The sequence below is a fragment of the Danio rerio genome, chromosome 5 (assembly GCF_049306965.1).
Source record: "Danio rerio strain Tuebingen ecotype United States chromosome 5, GRCz12tu, whole genome shotgun sequence".
Classification (NCBI taxonomy): Eukaryota; Metazoa; Chordata; class Actinopteri; order Cypriniformes; family Danionidae; genus Danio; species Danio rerio.
Window position 1 is genome coordinate 19089451 of NC_133180.1, and position 20090 is coordinate 19109540.

Genomic DNA, 20090 nt, shown 5'->3' on the forward strand with positions numbered 1-20090 from the left:
AGTGTACATTAATGGGAAAAAAAATAACTGAACCCACTGAATGTTCTTCCTGTGATCACATCTTTGTTGCTGCTGTTGTTGTTTTTAAACTAAAAGCACATTTTCTCCTTAAAGGAAACAGAAATAGTAAAGCTCTAAAAAGATTTTCTTATTTATGGAAGGAAACATTCTCTTTTTTTTCTCCCTCACAGAACCCTAGTCTGTGACATCCCTCGGCTCTCTGACCTGGGTGGTGGCAAACCGAGACGTAATCATCCAAATTGGCAGAGATATCTGGCATAAGACAGTTGGGCCACTGCCCTGCTAATTGGCAGAGGGGGGCACTAAAGCTTTGCCCAACGCAGTGATCAAAGACTTCATTCTCCAGTCTGGCAAAGATATACACGCTGCCTCCATGCAGGAAGCCAAGCCTGACATCTCCAGATGATTCCGTATCCTTCCCAACATGCATCTGGCTCACACTGCACAATGCAAGAGGACAGTCGCAATGATACTAGACAGCCAATCGAAATACTAAAGAAAAACACTCTAACAAGGTGAGGATGAGAATAAATAGCAACAAAAATAATACATGTACACAACGGTTTCAATGATTGTGGTGTTAATGTGACCCTGTTAGAAATAACAAGCTGTCACAGGAGGCGGTTCCTTTTCATTTCAATCGCATTTAGCATTTTGATTAACCTTTAGGATTTCAATTTTATTCTCTTTGGTACTTTAGTATTTGTCTTGTCCATCTTGTTTTAACTCATGTTTCACTCTGTTAAGCACTTTGGATAACTTTGCTATGTTTAATGTGCTACAGGTATACAAACATTTAACCTAAATATAAATAGTCCATATTGGTATCTTAAAGATGAATGATAGTAGCCAAGTATACACTCACCGGCCCCTTTATTAGGTACACCTTACCAGTACTGGGTTGGACCTGGTTTTGCCTTCAGAACTGCCTTAACCTTTCGTGGCATACTGTAGATTCAACAATGTACTGGAAATCTTCCTCAGAGATTTTGGTCCCTATTGACATGATAGCATCACGCGGTTGCTGCAGATTTGTCGGCTACACATTCATAATACGAACTCTCTGTTCCACCACATTCTAAAGAGTGCTCTATTATACTGAGGATCTGGTGACTGTGGAGGCCATTTGAGTACAGTGAACTCATTGTCATGTTCAAGAAACCAGTCTGAGATGATTCACACTTTATGACATGGTGCATTATTCTGCCGGGAGTAGCCATCAGAAGATGGGTACACTGTGGTCATAAAGGGATGGACATGGTCAGCAACAATACTCAGGTAGGCTGTGGTGTTGACATGATACTCAATTGGTACTAATAGACCCAAAGTGTACCAAGAAAATGTCCCCAACACCATTACACCACCAGCAGCAGCCTAAACTGTTGATACAAGGCAGGATGGATCCATGCTTTCATGTTGTTGATGCCAAGTACTTACCCGACCATCTGAATGTTGCAGCAGAAATTAAGACTCATCAGACCAGGCAACGATTTTCCAATCATTTATTGGTCAATTTTAGTGAGCTTGTGCGAGTTGTGGCCTCAGTTTCCTGTTCTTAGCTGACAGGAGTGGCATTCAGTGTGGTCTTCTGCTGCTGTAGCCCATCCGCCTCAAGGTTGGACATGTTGTGTGTTCAGAGATTCCAGTAGATCAGCAATTTCTGAAATACTCAGACAACCCTAATAAAAAAAAATGATAAAATGTGCAAAAATACAAAAGGTAATTGTGAATTATAGTAATATTTCACAATCTTACTTTTAGTACATTTCTGATCTAATCATGCAGGTTTAAGAGCTTGAGAGATCTTACAAAAAACATTTTCAAAAATCGTAGGCTTTGTTACCATGAAAGGAATACACTCTGCGACTTCTTTGCAATTTCAGCATGGTGTTAACTTACATTATGTGAAGATCGCATGCGGTGTAGAGGCAAAGCTCATGATTCATGTGGTCACACTGTATGTAATACTAAATAATAAATAACCTAAAATTCCTCCATAAAACACCTTTTTAAACATTTCCCATAAAATATTCCTGAATAAAAATGTTAAAAAACATTATCATCATTTAAAAATACTAATTTTTATAAAATTCTACTATCAAAATATTTCAACTCAAGTCACAAATAGGTTTTCCATCTCCTTTTAATAAATATGATTATGTGAGTGGCAAACAAGTGTAATTATTTCTTTCATTTACAATTGGAGTCACTTTCTATAATTTGTTGTTTCTACATTCATCGCATTGCCATTTCTAATTAATATACAGATTCAAAGAACAATTAACATCAGACACAGGAATTTTACATTCTGTTATCTCCAGCTTGAGTTAAATTATTTAAAGGTGAGGAGGTATTTTAAAGTATTTAAAAGATGTGATAGAGGAAATTTGTCTAAATTCATGCATTTATTTTGCTTCTGTATGTAATCCAGTGTTTGCCCTAATAATAATTAAATTATTTTATAGCGTTAGATCAGAAAAAAAAAATCTTTTAAAGTTCTTTCCAACAGAAAAGGTCAGTACTTTATTCTTTTATTAAACAAACAAAAGAGCCACATATTATTCATCGTATTTACTTTATTTATTTTGAAATTCCAATTTAATGCACATGCTCACACAAGTGAGCACACTTCCAGTAGTTCACACAAAACATGGAATTAAGTATTTGTGCGCATATTTTTTATTTAAATTTTTTTATTGCGTTGCATGCAGAATTCACCTTAATTACCTCTACCGTGCAAGTTATGGGAGTTATTTTCTTTGTGTATGATGTGTGTGTAAAACTTCTGATGCCACAGATGCCGTTTATGTCATCATAAGCATTCTCTTGTTCATCATAAGCAGCGCAATACTTGTTTGCTAGTTTCAGCTTGGCGCAAGAGTCGTTTTAAGGCGTTGCGCCACGCTCTTTAAATAGCAAATGCATTTGCGCTCATATGTGTGCCCATAGGCGTTCTGGTCTAAAAAGGAAGGCGTTCTGAGGCGCACTGCTGGCGCGTTGCTTTTTTGAGAAACTATAATAGATTTTTCATTAGACCAAAACAAACCCAGTCTAAACTCCAGCGCAGAGTTGCGCCTCGCTTACACACTGCTTAATGGCCTACACACAAGATGTAGAGCAATACGCAAATATCTTTACATATAAAAAATTTTAAATATTAAGGATAGGGCTATATATAGGATATAATAACAATATATATATAGGATATAAATATAAAGGACTAAAATATTATAAATCATATTATTTTCTAGCCTACATAAATATGAAAAATCACTGCTTTTATGTCTTCATCTCGGCAGGGTTTTTCAGTTCATTTATAACAATTTGCTTTTGTATAATGTTATTATTATTAGCAGTATTATTTATTATATCCATATTTATATTTGTTTTATTAAAAACAAGCTTAGATTTGCCCACCTGCAGGTTTTAGACCATATGGGGCACAGCATGTGTTTTAGGATATATTAGGTTTTCGAACACACTTCGTTATTATTGTTTATTTATTCGTTTGCTGGAAATTAGAACTGAATTTAGAAATAGTTTTGAAACAAATATTTGAGCTCAACAAACAAAATTAATTATTTATAGGCTAATTGATGTCTGTGCGTAAAGGTTTCCCTATCTACGAGAGCGAAAGTAGATCATTTATCTTTCATTCTTACGCAGTAGATGCTCTGTTTTACTGTTTTCTGTTAAAAAAAAATGTTAACTGTTAACTGTTTGCTTGTGAAATGCTCAGTTTTTCCACATACACTTACTTTACGTCATGTCAATAGCAAATGCGCTTATGGCGCAACGCAGCTGGCTCTTAAAGGGAATGGGAGATGAGACTCTGATTGGTTTATTCTCAAAACACACCTATAACTCATTAAGACAATAAACTCAACCCTTTTAGACCATGAGCCACGGCACAAAGCAAATTTTCTTGTCCTTAAATTAGCAAGTATGGATTCTGACATGCCCTGAAAGCGTTTGCACCCTGCGATTTGCGTTTTGCGCATGGACCATCAAAATAGAGCCCATAGACTCTGAATGGCTTTATTTTTAATAACTTGTTTAAATAGCCATCAAAAAACAGTAATGCCTTGCATTTTTAAACATTTGTTTAATTTTAATCTAAACTAGACATAAGAGAAAATAAATGTGCTCTAATTTAAACATCTACTTAAAACATCAGACCTTTAATGGCCCATCTTATTTATATTGAGAATTCAGAACAAAAAGCAGCAAAATTTTAATTTTGTGGACATTTGGTGAAGAAATGCAAAATAATTATATTTACATAAGACTAGCACATGCACACTAGAATGGATGTAAATATAATGCACATTATCGCTCTGTATATCTTAATAGATTGTCTTCAAAGTCAGATAAGTTTCAAATTTTGAAAAAAAGATTGCATAAAATATATCATTTAGATGTGAACCCACCATTACTGAAACCAAAATGACAGTGATAATCAATCGAACAAAACATGACATATTTATCTATACAAATCCCTGTTATTCAGCAAAACATTTGATAATTCACAAAGGAGGGAAATGCATTCTCAGGCAGGGAAAAACTTTTATCTGCGGTTAGATGAACAACAGAAGAAGAGAAAAATGGAAGATAATTACAGAACATAGACAGCGTAAAGCAACACAGAGAGGAAGATAGAGAGAAAATTACAACTCCTGTGTTTGAAAGGGTAAAGCTGCCATTTCTATATACAAGTGTGCTAAAAGCAAAATTTCCAGAGAGGGAAACAGTTAGAGCTGCCAGTATACCAGTATAACATTTCACAAAAAATAATTAGTCACAGCTAAAAACAAATTTTTTTAAAGGTGAAAACTACTGCATCTTTAAACAATATTAGTGAGTTAAAACTAGTATGCTTATCCAAAGACATGCACAGTTAGATATACATGCTTGCCTTAAAAAAAGGTATCCATTTTTAGACCAGAAATATACTTTACTTTGGTGTTGCTGAATGTCATGCAGCAGCTGTATTAGTTCTTGTTTTGCTTTATATATATATATATATATATATATATATATATATATATATATATATATATATATATATATATATATATATATATATATATATATATATATATATATATATATATAGCTGACGTCATGTATACCACAAGATCTCGGAGCAAAACAAAACAATTCAATTTCTAGTCTGCAAATCAACAGAGGGGACCAAACGCTTGAGAAAACATTGATAATCTGGGATTTAAAATCTTAAACCTTAAAATAAACAGGGAGATTTAGGATTCTGATTATTAAAATGATTACATAAGATCATGAAATTTCATTCCATTAGTACTGTCATGCTATTCAACTTATTTTTCGGGTTCAAGTGGGCGCAGCCATTTGAATCTTTTTGGCTCAAAACATCCGGTCTCATTCACTTCCATTTATTTTGAGACGTTAAAAACAGCTCGTTATGCTGTTTGATGTTGCAAACTGATATTTTCTTATTATGTTCTTCTGCTTTTTCTGTATAGTCATGCAAACACTTGTTTGTAGAGCAAGTAGTTTGAACCATTTTCTGGTTTATTATTCTATTAATTTCTCCCATATAGGGAACTGAATCGAAAGTTCTAAAACAATCGCAAAAACGAGACAAGGTCAATAGATCCAGTTTGATCTCTTGTATTTGTTTTCAACACATTGTCCTCATATTACAGAAGACATCATCAAGAAATGTAATTCAATGTAGCAATAGCTTATATACTAAAATATATGGTTGAATCTTTTGATGATATTAAAAAACTCCCAGAGTACTAGTTAATTTACATTTAAAATCTTTATAGTCATTATTGTTCAAACCGCTGTGTTTTATGTCTATGGGTTTTACCTATTAGTCAGAAAAAAATAATCATGGAGCATTATTCACCCAAAATTACATTTTAACCCCACAGACACAAATAAAAACTGTATAATGAGTATAGTCAGGGTTTTTTATCACTATTTTTATTAACATTTATGATTAAATCGAATTAAATATCTGCTTGTTTTGAATTAGAAAAAATAAAATGTAGAAACAGATTAGAATAAAACTAATTATCCATTACATGTTTATGTAATTAATTAAATTAATTAAATTATCCTTAATTAAATTGAATAAAAAAGCATGTAAGTAAATTCTGTTTAACAATATACTTAAAAACGATATACTGTATTAAAATCAGAGATGGGTGTCGTGGACATATTTACTTCTCAACAACCAGTATTCTTTAAAACGTTGCTACTATTTATGGTCAGCACTTCACACTGACTAGCACAGACTGTGCAACTGCACTGTAAAACATTATATGATCATGACAGGATCTTTTTAGTTAATTGTAACTTATTTAACTAAGTTAATCATGTTCTAACTTTGTTTTACAAATTACTCAAGCTGTTTTAAGTCAGTTTAACATAATATAAGTTCTCATAGGGACTTATAGACTTAATTTGATTCAGCTTTAAAAAAATTAAAGTGTGAGCATTAAAATAATAATAATAAACTCTTTTAAACTTTGGCTTAATTGTGTGCCAGTTTACCATTATTTTCAAAGGAATATACACAGACAAACCAAAAAACCTGTAGATCACTCAGTCACTTTTTTTTCTTGTCTATGGGGATTAGTGTAATAAGCAGATTCCTGGGATACCTGTCCAATTGAATTGCACAGAGAAGTAAAGAGGTAAATCACGTCAAAATGAACTACCTCAGGACATGAGCGATTTATAATTGCAGCAAACTGTTGGGAAGCATTAAAAGTGTCCAAGAAGATGTCCAAAAAATTTACACGCATTGACCCAGAGATTTTAGTTTATATGCATGTTACTGATGAAAAAATGACGGACATTTACTGTTTGAAGACCGAAATGGCCTTAAACACCCAGCAAGCACAAGACGTCAACATGAGGTCAGATTGAAGTTGTACAACATTGTGGCTTGGAAATGAAAATCGTGTTGACGTCATAACTCAACGTCTAACCTAAAATCAACCAAATATCAATGTCTAATGATGTTACAGCTTGAAGTTGTGTGGATGTTACCACTATGACGTCTATCAGACATTGGATTTTGGTCATTTAAATTTGACGTCGATATGATGTTGATTTAAGATGTTGGCTTGCTGTTGGATTTTGGTTACTTTCTAACATAACTTAAAATCAACCAAATATCATCGCATTTTATGTTGTTATTGGGCATCAAAATAACATTGTCCTTAGACGCTGGCTAGACATTGGATTTTGGTCACCTGATATCACAACCTAAATCAAACCTAATATTATCATCTTATGATGTGTGCCTGCTAGGCAATAACTAAACACACTACAGAATGTTACGTTTACACACATCTACAAATTACATGTAAATGCATCAGCTTTTAACAGCATACCTCTCACTACTCTTGAGTACATTTAAAAGGTCTACTTTAAGTAATATTTACAACAGATACTTTTACTCTACTTGCACTACATTTTTAGGCAAGTAATGCTACTTTTACTTAAGTATGATTTTTCAGTACTTTTTCCACCACTGCTAAATTGTTGCAAACAACTTATATGGGCTAAATTTAAACAAACTAATTTAATTTTGTAAGGTTAAACTTAATTTGATTGTTTAAATTCAGCCTAAATGAATTGTTTGCAACCACTTACCTTAAAAAAGTAACTCTAATGAGTTTTTTTTTTCAGTTTACCACCACACAACATCATTTCTGTATTCTCAATACCCCATTCTAAAAAAAATAAAATAAAAAATAAAATAAGTCAAGGAAACAAAAGGCACTACAAGACAATCCTGACCACAAATTTCCTAAACTGTTTGTAGAGTGGACCCAAACAAACCTTTCATATACTCCCAAACACATACATTCGCTTTCTAGACAAAATGGACAGGCGTGTGCCAGCACAAAGTTTCTTCCCCAAGTCATTTGTGTGTGTTTGGAGCTTTTATTCAGAGAGCAAGTTGGAGAATCAAAGCCATTTCCAAACAAAGCCTCCTGCTGGCAGAATTTGAAGCGATAAACTTCCCCACCACTCTGTTCTACAGGGAACGACACAAAGAGCTACAACAGATGGAGCTCCAGCGGGGTCACTGGAAGGGGAAACACCTCGCGGAGGCAAGTGGGATGCAGGAGGAGGAGGAGTTAATATACAATCAATGCCAATACCTGACACATTCTGACTGCTAATGTGTCACTCAGACACACTGTAATTTCAGCTCAAGCTAGATGTTTGAAATTCTTCTAAATACTTTCATTGTTTTACTCTATTACAAAGCCTTTTATCTATCTTTGTTGAATGCACATATTTGATTTAATTGATTAATACATTTTTAAAAAGTTCAGCCACAATTAGTCTAGCTCCAATTACAGCAAGTTGTTAAATATTTCATGGATAAATGGTTATTTACATGAAACCGTTTGCCACAGATTTGTACTGTGAGAGTATCACAATCATGTTTTTTATCCGTAACATTTATTCCATTAACACATAAGAACAGTACATACAATTACCAAATGCAAAAATTTAAGAGAAACTATTTTAGTGGCTACAGCGATAGTTGACTATCAGATGACGAGCAAAATATTTTTTTTTTAAAACAACCCAGGGTTGTTTTTTAAATGATCCAAGCACAATGTCTTGGATCAACATTGGATTACATGGTGGACTTTGAAAATGAAAAAATTTAATACTTCACTTTTGAGAAAAAAATAGACCATCTGCAGCACAAGGATAAAGAATGAGCCTCCTCCATTCTGCCTTTTACTTTCTCTTTACTTTTACTCTTTACTTTCATGGAGTAATGCATTGGTGAAAACTCACTCCACTGAAGACATCCATGAGCCTACATATTTAATTTAGTTTGTTAAGTGCAAAGCTTTGTTTCAAAACCATTTCTATATTCAGTTTGAGCCTTCTTCATTCGGCCTCTTAACTTTCTCTTTACTTTACTTTTACCCTTACTTTACTCCTTTACTTTTGTGATGATTTTTCAGAACTCTTTCCACCACCGCTAAATTGTTGCAAACAACTTGTATAGGCTGAATTTAAATAAACAAATACAATTTTGTAACGTTCTACTCAATCAGTTTTTTTTAAATTCAGCCCAAATTGTTTTGTTTGCAACCACTTACCTTTAACCAATCCACTGAAGACATCCATTAGCCTACATATTTAATTTAGTTTAAGTGCAAAGACGTGTTTTAAAACTATTTCTAAATTTAGTTCTAAATTCCAAAAAATCAATAAATAAACAATAATAACGTAATAAAAAGTTATTTGATGACGCATACGTCTAAAAAAAACAGGTGGACTAATCTACATTTGTTTTTAATTAAAACAAATTTAAATATGTATATAATAAATCCTACTACAATTAATAATAACAATAAAAAAATGCAAATTGTCATGAATAAACAGAAAAGTCCCTCGATATGAGAAATGAAGTAACTGGTTTTTATATTTATGTAGTAAATATTAACTTTTGTAACATTTCATTACTTTATATTTTTCAGATGTAAAGACATTTGTGTATTGCTGTACATCCTGTGTGTAATAAACAGAGTAAGCCTTTGGACCTGCATCACTAACCAGCTTTTGGTTAGTCAATGGTACGGCCTTTTTCAGTTCCTTAAAATAGCAATGCGCCAACAATCCACCTTAACACACCTCCCTTTCAGACCAGCACAACCATTTATTAATCCTAGGTCGCCATAGTGGAATGGACCACCAACTTATCCAGCATATGTTTTACACAGCGGATGCCCTTCCAGCTGCAACTTATCACTGGGAAACATTCATACACACTCATTCACACACATATACTATGGATAATTTAGCTTATTTAATTCACCTATAGCACAAGTCTTTGAACTGTGGACAAAATCGAAACACCTGGAGAAAACCCATGCAAACACGGGGAGAACACGCAAACTCAACACAGAAATACCAACTGACCCAGCCGAGGCCTGAAGAAGCAACCTTCTTGCTGTGAGGCGATCAAGCTACACACTGTGCCACCGTGACGCCCGCATTTGATAATACAGTTTGTTAATTATTAATGTAAACTGTTGATACAATAAATAATACAAAAAAAATCATAGAATTAATAATCATGTTTATCAAATAGAAGCAGTTATATCTTGTGCAACTGCTTTGGTAATTTCCTGGAATGATTTTTTTTCCAAACTAGTTAAGTGCAAACCACACCCCCTATGCAAAAACCCTACCCCACAGCCATGACTCTAATGCCATGACAATACAGATTTTTAGAGAAGTTGTAGATTGTTTGTACTATGTTTCATTTCTTACACACACTTTGTTAACCTTTAATCTTTTTGGGTCTTGTATTAAAACATGTTTGTGTGCTGCCATTGTGACATAGCGTTGACCAATGAAATCAAGCCAGAGATGCAAATCAAGGCTGCTGTGTGGTTTTTTGCAAAGGGGATGTGCATTTCAGTTGCAGCTTTTGATTACCACCAGGACCGCCCCTTACTCTTAAATGTAAATCTGTTCTGTGCTTTTGTTTTATTTAGAGATGAAAACACTTTGAAATAAATATTTAAACGGCGAGATTCGCTTGCATTTTCAATAAAGGTGCTGTCGCCCCTCCAATGCAATCCCCCTTTTTTAATTGCAATTTTAGGAGACGGAACATACAAGGGCAATAACAACATTATATTAACATCAAAATAAATACAACATAAAAAGAAAATAAAAAAAATACAATTATACAAAAACAAGATTTAGTGAGTAAAAAATGTTTTTTCACTGCCCAATTACATTTATAAATTAAAAAAACAATCCATATATAATTAGCAAATTAACAATATACCAAATTTTGAAGTCACCTGTTTTCTCATAAATTTTTTTTACATCTGCAATCCTCAAAACAGTCATGTAGCGGTGCGTGACTGTCAGCTGACGGGCTTTATAATGATAAATTTCCCAAACGGATTCTGTACATGCAATTTAAAGTGGGGTGAATGTCTGGGTTTTGGGTGCGTGTTTGAACAGACAGATACACATAATTAATAAGAATAAAATCTATCTTGTTTTTTTTCTGTTTTTTTTCAAACACAACTAAGTTTGTCCTAAATGAGCATAAAAAGTTAGAAAAGCAATTGAGTGCTTTCATTATAATGTTAGATGTGTGCACTTTTAAAGTAACACCTCTGATTTTTAATGTAATCAAACAAAATATCTAAATAAATGAGATTTATTCCCAGCTCTTTTATCAGAATGTGTAAGTTATACACTCAAAAAAAAAAAAACAACTAGGCATGTATTGGATTTACAAAATAAAAATTTGTCAGATTGAAAAGAACAAATCAAGTTTACGTATGTTAAATGATTAATTCATGTTATTTGAAACTGAACCAAGAAATAATCAAATGAATTTGATCAGAACATGTTGATTCAATGAGACTAAGACGCTTCAAATCGACAACTCTCATTCTGGAGAGTCACTTCGCGCATATCAGTAGGTGGCGGTAGTGCGTTTGGATGTCACCATACGAAAACAACAAAAAGAAGTATCACCGCGTGTTTTCGGCACAGTTTGGGAATAGGTTTTCCCAAGAGCTTGAATGTTATGCATGTTATGTTGTTGGCTATATGTTTCCTATGCATTTTATACTTTTACATTTTGAATAGGAGTACCAAAGTGAAGAAAGCTGTTTAAACTCAATTGGTAAAAGAAAATGATGTTAACGTCCTACAGGTATTGCTTGGGGATCAGTTTTCTGGGGATCAGAGCCAAGGTTATTTTGTTGGCTAAATGTTTCTTATACATTTTATATTACATATTACAATTTTGAATATTATATAACATTTTGTATCAGAATATTAAAGAAGAAATTTGTTTAAATGTGATTGGTGCCTGCTAAAGGCTATAATAAAAGATATATATATGACTGATATATATATATATAATATGTTTTCTGTCCTTTTTGTGTTGAATTACTTAATTTTAAATCTTGCTTCATAGTATTGCCATTTAAAAAATGTAATTTAAACCACAATACTGAACAACAAATTTACTAGCTGATTTAACAAGACATAATTTTGTTAAAGTAAAGCTTTAGTGTTACATTGATTAAATTAGAATCATTTTAATTAGAATAACACAATACAAACATTTTGAGTCAATTAGTTGCAAAGAAGTTAGACTGATGTGCTTTGTGTTCATACAACATGTTCAAAGCAGTTCAGGTTTACTTGATTGGATTAGATGCATAAAGGGTGCCACGATTAAATCATGTTCATTCAACATTTTTTTTTTTTTTGAGTGTACAGTGAAGAAAAGATTCGATCACTTGATTTTATTTCTTTAAAATAGCTATTAATTTTTATATGCTAAACTGTTTGCTAATTTATTTGCTGCTGATGTATACTATTTATTTTTTATTTTGTAAATAATAATAATAATTATAAATAAAACATATTAATGATAATTTAACTGTTTATTTACAGAAGAACTCCAGAAGAACATATTTAGTCTTTACTTATTTTATATTCAAGTGTTCTTTACTGAAATGGTGTGGTCTCTTGAGCCTGCAATAAGCTGTTGTGCATCGAGAGAAAATGCTAACTTAAGACTGCTGCCTTGCATTTCTGACAAAGACATTGAGTCAGACCTCATTTATTGATTATACCTATAAACAATGCTGGAATTACTGCATATGTTTGTGAGATGGAAACAACCAAAATACATGAAAATAATTATGACATTTTTTATGTACTTTGGTCAAACAATGCATTTATGACCTTCCATAAAAAAACTTTTTACGATTGAGTGTTTAACATACTGTATACATTGATTTATTTGTGGCGGCCTAGCTGAAAGTCAAAACTAACCACCACATAAATAGATTTTTTTTGAAAAGCAGATTTTACAATCAGCCTGCATGCGGTGTTCCTTCAAAACTCAATTTAAATATCTGCGCATATATTTCCCCCGGGGGAAATGCTGCCACAGAGTGTAAGTCTGTGGGAAAACACTGTGATTATTAATACAGCCTAATTCTCTAAAATGCTTATTACATTCACAAAGCAATCCGAGAAGGCAGAGTTTTAATTTGGAGAGAATGTAAATTAATAAAAACAAATTATCCACTAATTAAATATAAACAGCTCTCGTTTTTACAGACAAATCTGACACTCTCTATGCGTGTGAATGTTTGTTTTGGGAGGAGCCCACGCACAGGACTGATGTCCACACAGCAGAGCCACAGATCAGCAGTTTCTGAAATACTCAGACCAGCCCGTCTGACTCACTTCCCCATTCGGATGCTCAGTTTAATCTGAGGTAAATCGTCTCGACTCTGGCTGTGTCAGAAACAGGTGTACCTAATAAAGTGGCCGGTGATGTGTGTTTGCTTATCGATAACCATTTGAGTGTTATGAATAGCTACAAAAATGAATACTGCTGCTAGTTCTCCCGGTGTTAAAGTCTCCCATGGGACCGCAGCAAGTTGCAGTATAATTAAGACTATAGAAGGTAACCTGAAAAAAAAATAATAATAAAATAAAAACATACAGAATTTATATACTTTTATATACAAATGTGCCATTTCTTTAAGAAATCCCTGACTTTTTGTTGATAGTTTTTCACCATAAAGGCCAGAAACTCTAATGAAGATATTCTGCACTGATGTGGAACTAAGTGAGTCTCATAATCTTCTTTCATGTGTGGTTTTCAGTGGGTTTGTGAATTATGCCACTGTTAGCGGGACAGGCGGAGCTGAGTGTACCGACTTCAAATCCCCATATTAACTTAACCTAATGGATGAAGAAAATAAATACCTCCCACGCAGTGCCGGTAACCAACTTAAAAGTAGTGTCGCTACTAACTTTTCTCACATTTCCAAGTAAATGCGACATCAGCTTACTTTAGCTGTCTAGTAAATAGTTGCGATTTCCTAGCAGAATGGTTTACTTTTTCTAGAGAACTGTGGTGTGTTCAATGTACATCTAGTCCATTTTTACCATAAAAAACAACTCAAACTTCATTCCTTTTCCATCAGCTTAGTCCCTTATTTATCAGGGGTTGACACAGCGGAATGAACCGCCAACTATTCCAGCATATGTTTTACGCAGCAGATACCCTTGCAGCCGCAGCCCAGCTCTGCGAAACACCCATACACTCTCACACACACACACACACACACACACACACACACACACACACACACACACACACACACACACACACACACACACACACACACTTATACACCAAGGCCAATTTAGTGTAACTAGAACATTCTCCTGCCTGCCTGCCTGCCTACCTGACATGCTGAATACATTCCACAATCTGAAATAGTATGTTTTTTATGCTAATCTAATGTGGCTTTGATACAATCTACACTTTAAAAAACGATTCAAAAATAATGATTACAGGCAGAAAGACCTGAGTAATGACCCACTTGTTAATATGTACTTTTGATATGCCCAGTTCATTCTGTTCATTAAATTCAGAAGGTATACACACATAACAGTTATATTAAGCACTCTGTTTACAAAAAAGGTTGCTAAGACATACAGTGCGGTTGTAGTGTTTGCATTACACAGGTGTCAAATCTAGTTCCTGAAAGGCCGCAACTCTGCACAGTTCAATTCCAACCCTCATTTAACACACCTGATCAAGCTAATTGAGTCCTTCAGTTATGTTTGAAACCTACACATAAGTGTGTTGAAGCAGGGTTGGAACTTACCTGTGCAGAGGTGCGACCATCCAGGAACTAGATTTGACACCTGTGGCGTATAACGTATTATTACACAACACTCAGATCGGTCTATCAAGCCATCCAGCGGTTTGTTAATGCTTAATAATAACAACTAGTAATACTAATAACACAGGTTCATCAACTGTTTTTCGTCTTGGAAGCTTTACGTTTAGTGAGCTAATAGAATATTAAAATTCAAATCAATGCTTTGTTTACAATTATTCAATAATTCACCTATGTATATTGATTCATATACAAATGCAGCTGCTGCCATCTTCCCTCACTTATTAGGACTGAGCAAAACATTATTTTGAATAATCATTTTAATTGTACATATAGCCAGTGATTTTGGGGGCCCTAAGCAATTTCAGGTATGGGACCCTAAAACTAAAACTCAAAATTATTTTTCTCTTTTTAGTTTTTTGTTTTGTAAATAAACATCCATGTTCAAAATATATTTAAAGTATATTTTATATATTTTAAAGGGGTAGTCCAGCGTGTAATTTTAAGGCTTGGTTGTGTTTATAAGATGCAAAGCAATGTGTGCTCATGCTTTACAAAAAAAAAAAAAAAAAAAAGTCACATCATTTTTTTCATATATCTTGTATACACAGCTATTCTGCTAACATTAAAACTACTGTCATGCTTCCTAGTTAAACTGAAGCTTGATCTCAAGAGGCTTTGATTGGTCAGCTAACATAATGTGCTGTGATCTGCGGATCAACTCTATGTCACCAGGAAAAGCATCAAGCTTCCACAAGCACACGATTTGCCTTTGCTGTAAACAGAGTTTGTATGTGCGTGTGATTTATGCGTGTTACCTTAAGTGTTTGTGATCTCACTAGCCCGGATGTTTTTTTTTTTTTTTGTAGTCCCCAAATTTTCTTCGCTGGTGCTGTAGGCTTTGCTAGGTTAAATCTGTAAAAGCCAATGTCTCCCTTTGCATTGAACTTTGGGTGTATTACATTCAGAGATGTTGTTTATGTTCACACGGTTACAATATGCATCAACTAAACTTTAAAATATGATATCGTAGTGGACCACCCCTTTAATATTTAAACATTTACCTTTATCATCTTAATGTACAATTAAATGCAGTAAATTCACAAATGAAAAGAAAAACAAGTTCACAATCAATGTACAGTTCATTGGTCAATTTTGTTCATTAGATTTGAATATTATTAAAACAAAACACATTCAACAAGTTTAATTCAGTCAATCAAACTAATCTTTTCACCATTTTTCATATGAACTGAATAATAGCTGTTTGTGATTTGCGTGTCATTGTTGGTCTTATTTCTATATTTTTCCCAAATTTTGAACCAAGGCACTCACACTTTGCACACCTGCAATGTGGAAGGACCCCCCCCCCCCCCATTATTAAGGGGGTCCCCGGTTATTAAAAGAAAAAGTAATATCGTTAAAATCACCCCCCGGGGGCCTAAGCAGTTGTTTACCTCAGTTATTGGTTAAGTCCGCCCCTGCATAGTACTTTTTTAAAAATCACAAAACCATTAGGATTTGATATTAATTTAAAATTAACTATTCGCTGTTCAAAGTCTGTACTGATTTTTCCTATCCTATGTTTGAACAACATGGAATATGTATGGCATATGGAGTATTAAATCATAATCTGCTGAAATTTGTTTTAAATTCAGTAATACTGGACAAGTGTTTTTAATAAAGTACATTTGATTTGCCAGTTAGATTTAGCTTTTTTATTAATGTAATTAAGTATTATTTTAAGTCTTTTTTTTTTCTCCAAAAGTCTTGTTTGGGTGTAGGCTACCCAAAATAATTGATTATTAGCTTATTATTAATTTAAAGTTATTTCTGCAGAATCTGTACACAGTTTGTTCCTTTTCAGCTGCTTTAATTTATCATAACACAAGCACACACACACATGTTGGTATTGGTGGTTTTTCTTTCCATAGGCATTTTGATGTCAAAAAGCCTTATTAAGAATGATTTTGAAGCATTTTGAATTACACAAAAAAAACTGTCCTCATAAACCACCCAAACCAGTACACACATACAGTGCTGAACGCACAAGCCTTGCCATCTCCCCTTTGGCTTCTCCATTCTTTATTTCTGCAGCTTTAGCCTCAGAAGAGGTGCTTGTACGGTTGTGTGCCGCTACGATGGCGTGTCTTCCTTGGCAGAGGAGCTTAGCACTGACAGCCACACAATAGGCAAGAGAGCTGGGGTGGGGGACAAAGTGGGAGTCCCATTTTCTGCTTGTTAAAAGCAGCTCTGGTGATCAGAGCCCTGTTTCATTTACTTTAAGAGAGCAGATTAAGGGCTGTGTTTAAATATGTGGCCGGTGAAGTATCAAGCATTATAACTAGCTTTGGAAAAAAATACCAGAATCTGACTGGTTGATAGACCTTGCATGATCATACACCCCAGCAAACCTCGGTGTATCTCCTCACGCTTCATTTATTTTCATGAAAAACAGCAGGCCACCTTAGCTTAACGCTCCCTGAATACATTCACGCACAGTCAAACGCTGAAATACTGGATTTACACTCGCATACATCCATTTTAAAGACGTGCCTTGCTGTACAGAATAGTCATATTGGAGCATATGTCATGTTGACAGGTCTTTACTGTACTGTGAAAGCTATGTGGATGCCTACTGTCATCAAATATAAATTTTAGCATGAGCTACTGGAATGCATTGCATAATATAGACCATATATAAATTATCTCCTTCTAGAATTTGTTACACTATTGATTCAGCATACTTCTTCACACACACACAATTTATTTATTAAAAAATTGAAACATTTCCATGCACTAATTTCTGTTACTATTGAATATACTCAGCAAAAACCTTTGAGAGTAGTCTATGCATATACAATTCTGCATGAGTAAATGGTAATTACCATTTTATGTGAGAATAAGGTATTTTCTGACAGAAACTAAAGTGTCTTCAAGATAACTTTTCAAATTTAGACCATAACTACTTATTTTCAAGGAATGAATACATTATTGTTTTAACAATCTTTTAACAGAAATAAAAGTGAGCTTAAAGATATAGTTGACCCAAAGTGAAAATTCTGCCATAATTTACTTACCCTTGACTTGTTTCAAACCAGACAAAGTTTTTCTTTTTTTTATTTATTTATTTTTTCTGTTGAATGCAAAAGATACTCTGAAGAATGCCGGAAAAAACATGACAAAAACAATTACTGTTTTTTTTAAATAGTATTTGTTTTTTCTAAATTTGACGTCAGTCGTTACATGTTTCTAACATTCTAAATAATACCTTTTTCTGCATTCAAAAAAAAAAGAAACTTAAGCTGGTTTGAAATAAGTAAATTCAGAATCTGAATCGGTTTTATTGCCAAGTCTGCTTTACACACACAAGGAATTTGTTTTGGCTACAGAAACTTCTAATGTACATAAAGTGACATAACAAAAATAAATATGAGAAAAGACGACAAACATCAAACAGAGATGCAATTAGACAAAAAGCTCTGAATGTAGAATTGTATGTACAGCATTGTTATAAATATACAAGTTATAAGGTGCTGTGTACAAATGCGTAGGAGAAAGTATTGCATATGGCATAATAATTTTTGGGTGAACAATCTCTTTAAACTTAAACTTAATAAATTAATGTTGAATTAAATGAAATTTGATTGAGGTTTACTTGTATAGTGCTTTTACATATTTAAAATGGCTAATTTTGCCAAATGGTGAGAAGTAGGAGGTGCGCTTTCCTCCCTCCAGGACATTTACTGCAGGCGGTGCATGAGGAAAGCCAACAGAATTATCAGCAACTCCAGCCACCCAAGCCATAGACTTTTCTCTCTGCTACCCCCAGACGGTTCCGCAGCATCCAGTCACACACAAGCCGACTGAAGGAAAGCTGTTTCCCCTCACAATATCAGGCTGATGAACACTTAAAACACCACACACAGAATCTTGAATTCAGAAGAAAAAATAAATATTTGGACTTTAAAAAAATCAGTTGTCCTAAATTTTAAATGTTCAAATTTGAAGTTAAGAAACTCACTTTCAAAACATTTTTGTTTTTTGTTTTTTTTTTCAAAACAATGACATATATTATTCAGTTTTATTAATTTACAACTGTCAATAATGCAAATGAACACTTCAAATTCAGATTGTTTTGGCATATTTTAAGCTCCATATTCTAGTACAAAACAATAAAAAGCAGAATAAGAGTTAAGGCATCGGGACGTGTAGACGTGTGCAGTTAACCGCTATGCGTGTATGTAATCATGAATAAAAGCAGAGATATAAAAATTTTTGAAGTGAAAAAAAATGCCAAAAGTTATAGATTTAGGGTTGTGCAATATATGGAAATGATCAAAATATTGCAATGTGCATATGGTAATACATATTTTGCATTGCTTTGTGATACAGTAAATGAGTGTTTTAATACAAAAGTATCTTTGCATTAGTGCCACTAATGAAAGGCTATTCAGCACATTAAGCAAAATAGTTCTGTCAATGACTTTCTTTTTTTTTTCTTCTTTTTTCTTTTTTTTTTCAACAATTTACGGATACTGGAATACTGCATGACTAAGCAATAAAGCTGTGTTAAGAAAGCAGTAAGACACCAAAGAAGTAACTTTCTTTTCCCTGATAGTTCTTGATGTTTTCACATTGATAAAACTACAAAGTGGTTGTGATACTTCTTTTTAGATTGTAAAATGGATTTTTATGCATTAGTAAAACATGGCTGTTCACTTTGAGAAGTTGTAGTGATGCTTTTTGTCATGCAATAATAAGAAACATAAGTTGGTTAATTGGTTAAGTGGCTTTAATTACCATGTACTTACAGTACATTTAAATTATTAATCTGTGGCACTTATTTTTATTTCGTACATACATGTTTTACATTGTACGTATACACTGCAAACAAAATACAGGGTTATGCACAGTTCATTTATGTTGTCCCAACATTAATTTAACAAATTTAAGTGGATTAAATATAAAATATTTAAGTTTTCCCACAAAATATCAAGGATTGTGTTGCTTCAGCTCATTCAAAAAAGTACAGCAACATTAGAACAAGCGGCAACATTATTATGGGAGTGTAGACTGTGAAAAATGCTGGGTTCCACACAATTCCTTCATGTTGTCCGAACAGAAATTCATCAGGTTTACTTAATTGAGTGGATTTTAAAAAATATCTATTACATTGTTGACCCATCCCTTATGTTTGATAAAAATAAAGAAATATAAAATAAATATCAATAAAACACTTTTCAATAACTAATCTAAATACAATGCAAAAATTGTACTTTAAAGATTGCCACTCTCTCACAGTGCTGCTCTTCATATTTCTGTCTGCATCCCCAT

General features: G+C 33.5%; 1 long non-coding RNA gene across 9 annotated transcripts in view; it reads right to left on the bottom strand.

Annotated features, from left to right (window-relative positions):
- LOC141385789 (uncharacterized) overlaps positions 1–20090 on the bottom strand; it is a 267880-nt gene that overhangs the window by 206525 nt on the left and 41265 nt on the right. Inside the window, exon 3 of one of the 9 annotated variants that reach the window (XR_012406776.1) lies at positions 1504–1700. The exons of 7 other annotated variants lie outside the window; for them this stretch is intronic. This is a non-coding gene — a long non-coding RNA (uncharacterized lncRNA). Of the gene's footprint in view, positions 1–1503; positions 1701–18249; positions 18664–20090 lie in introns of those variants that run through there. One more of the 9 variants, XR_012406783.1, reaches the window with a different exon arrangement.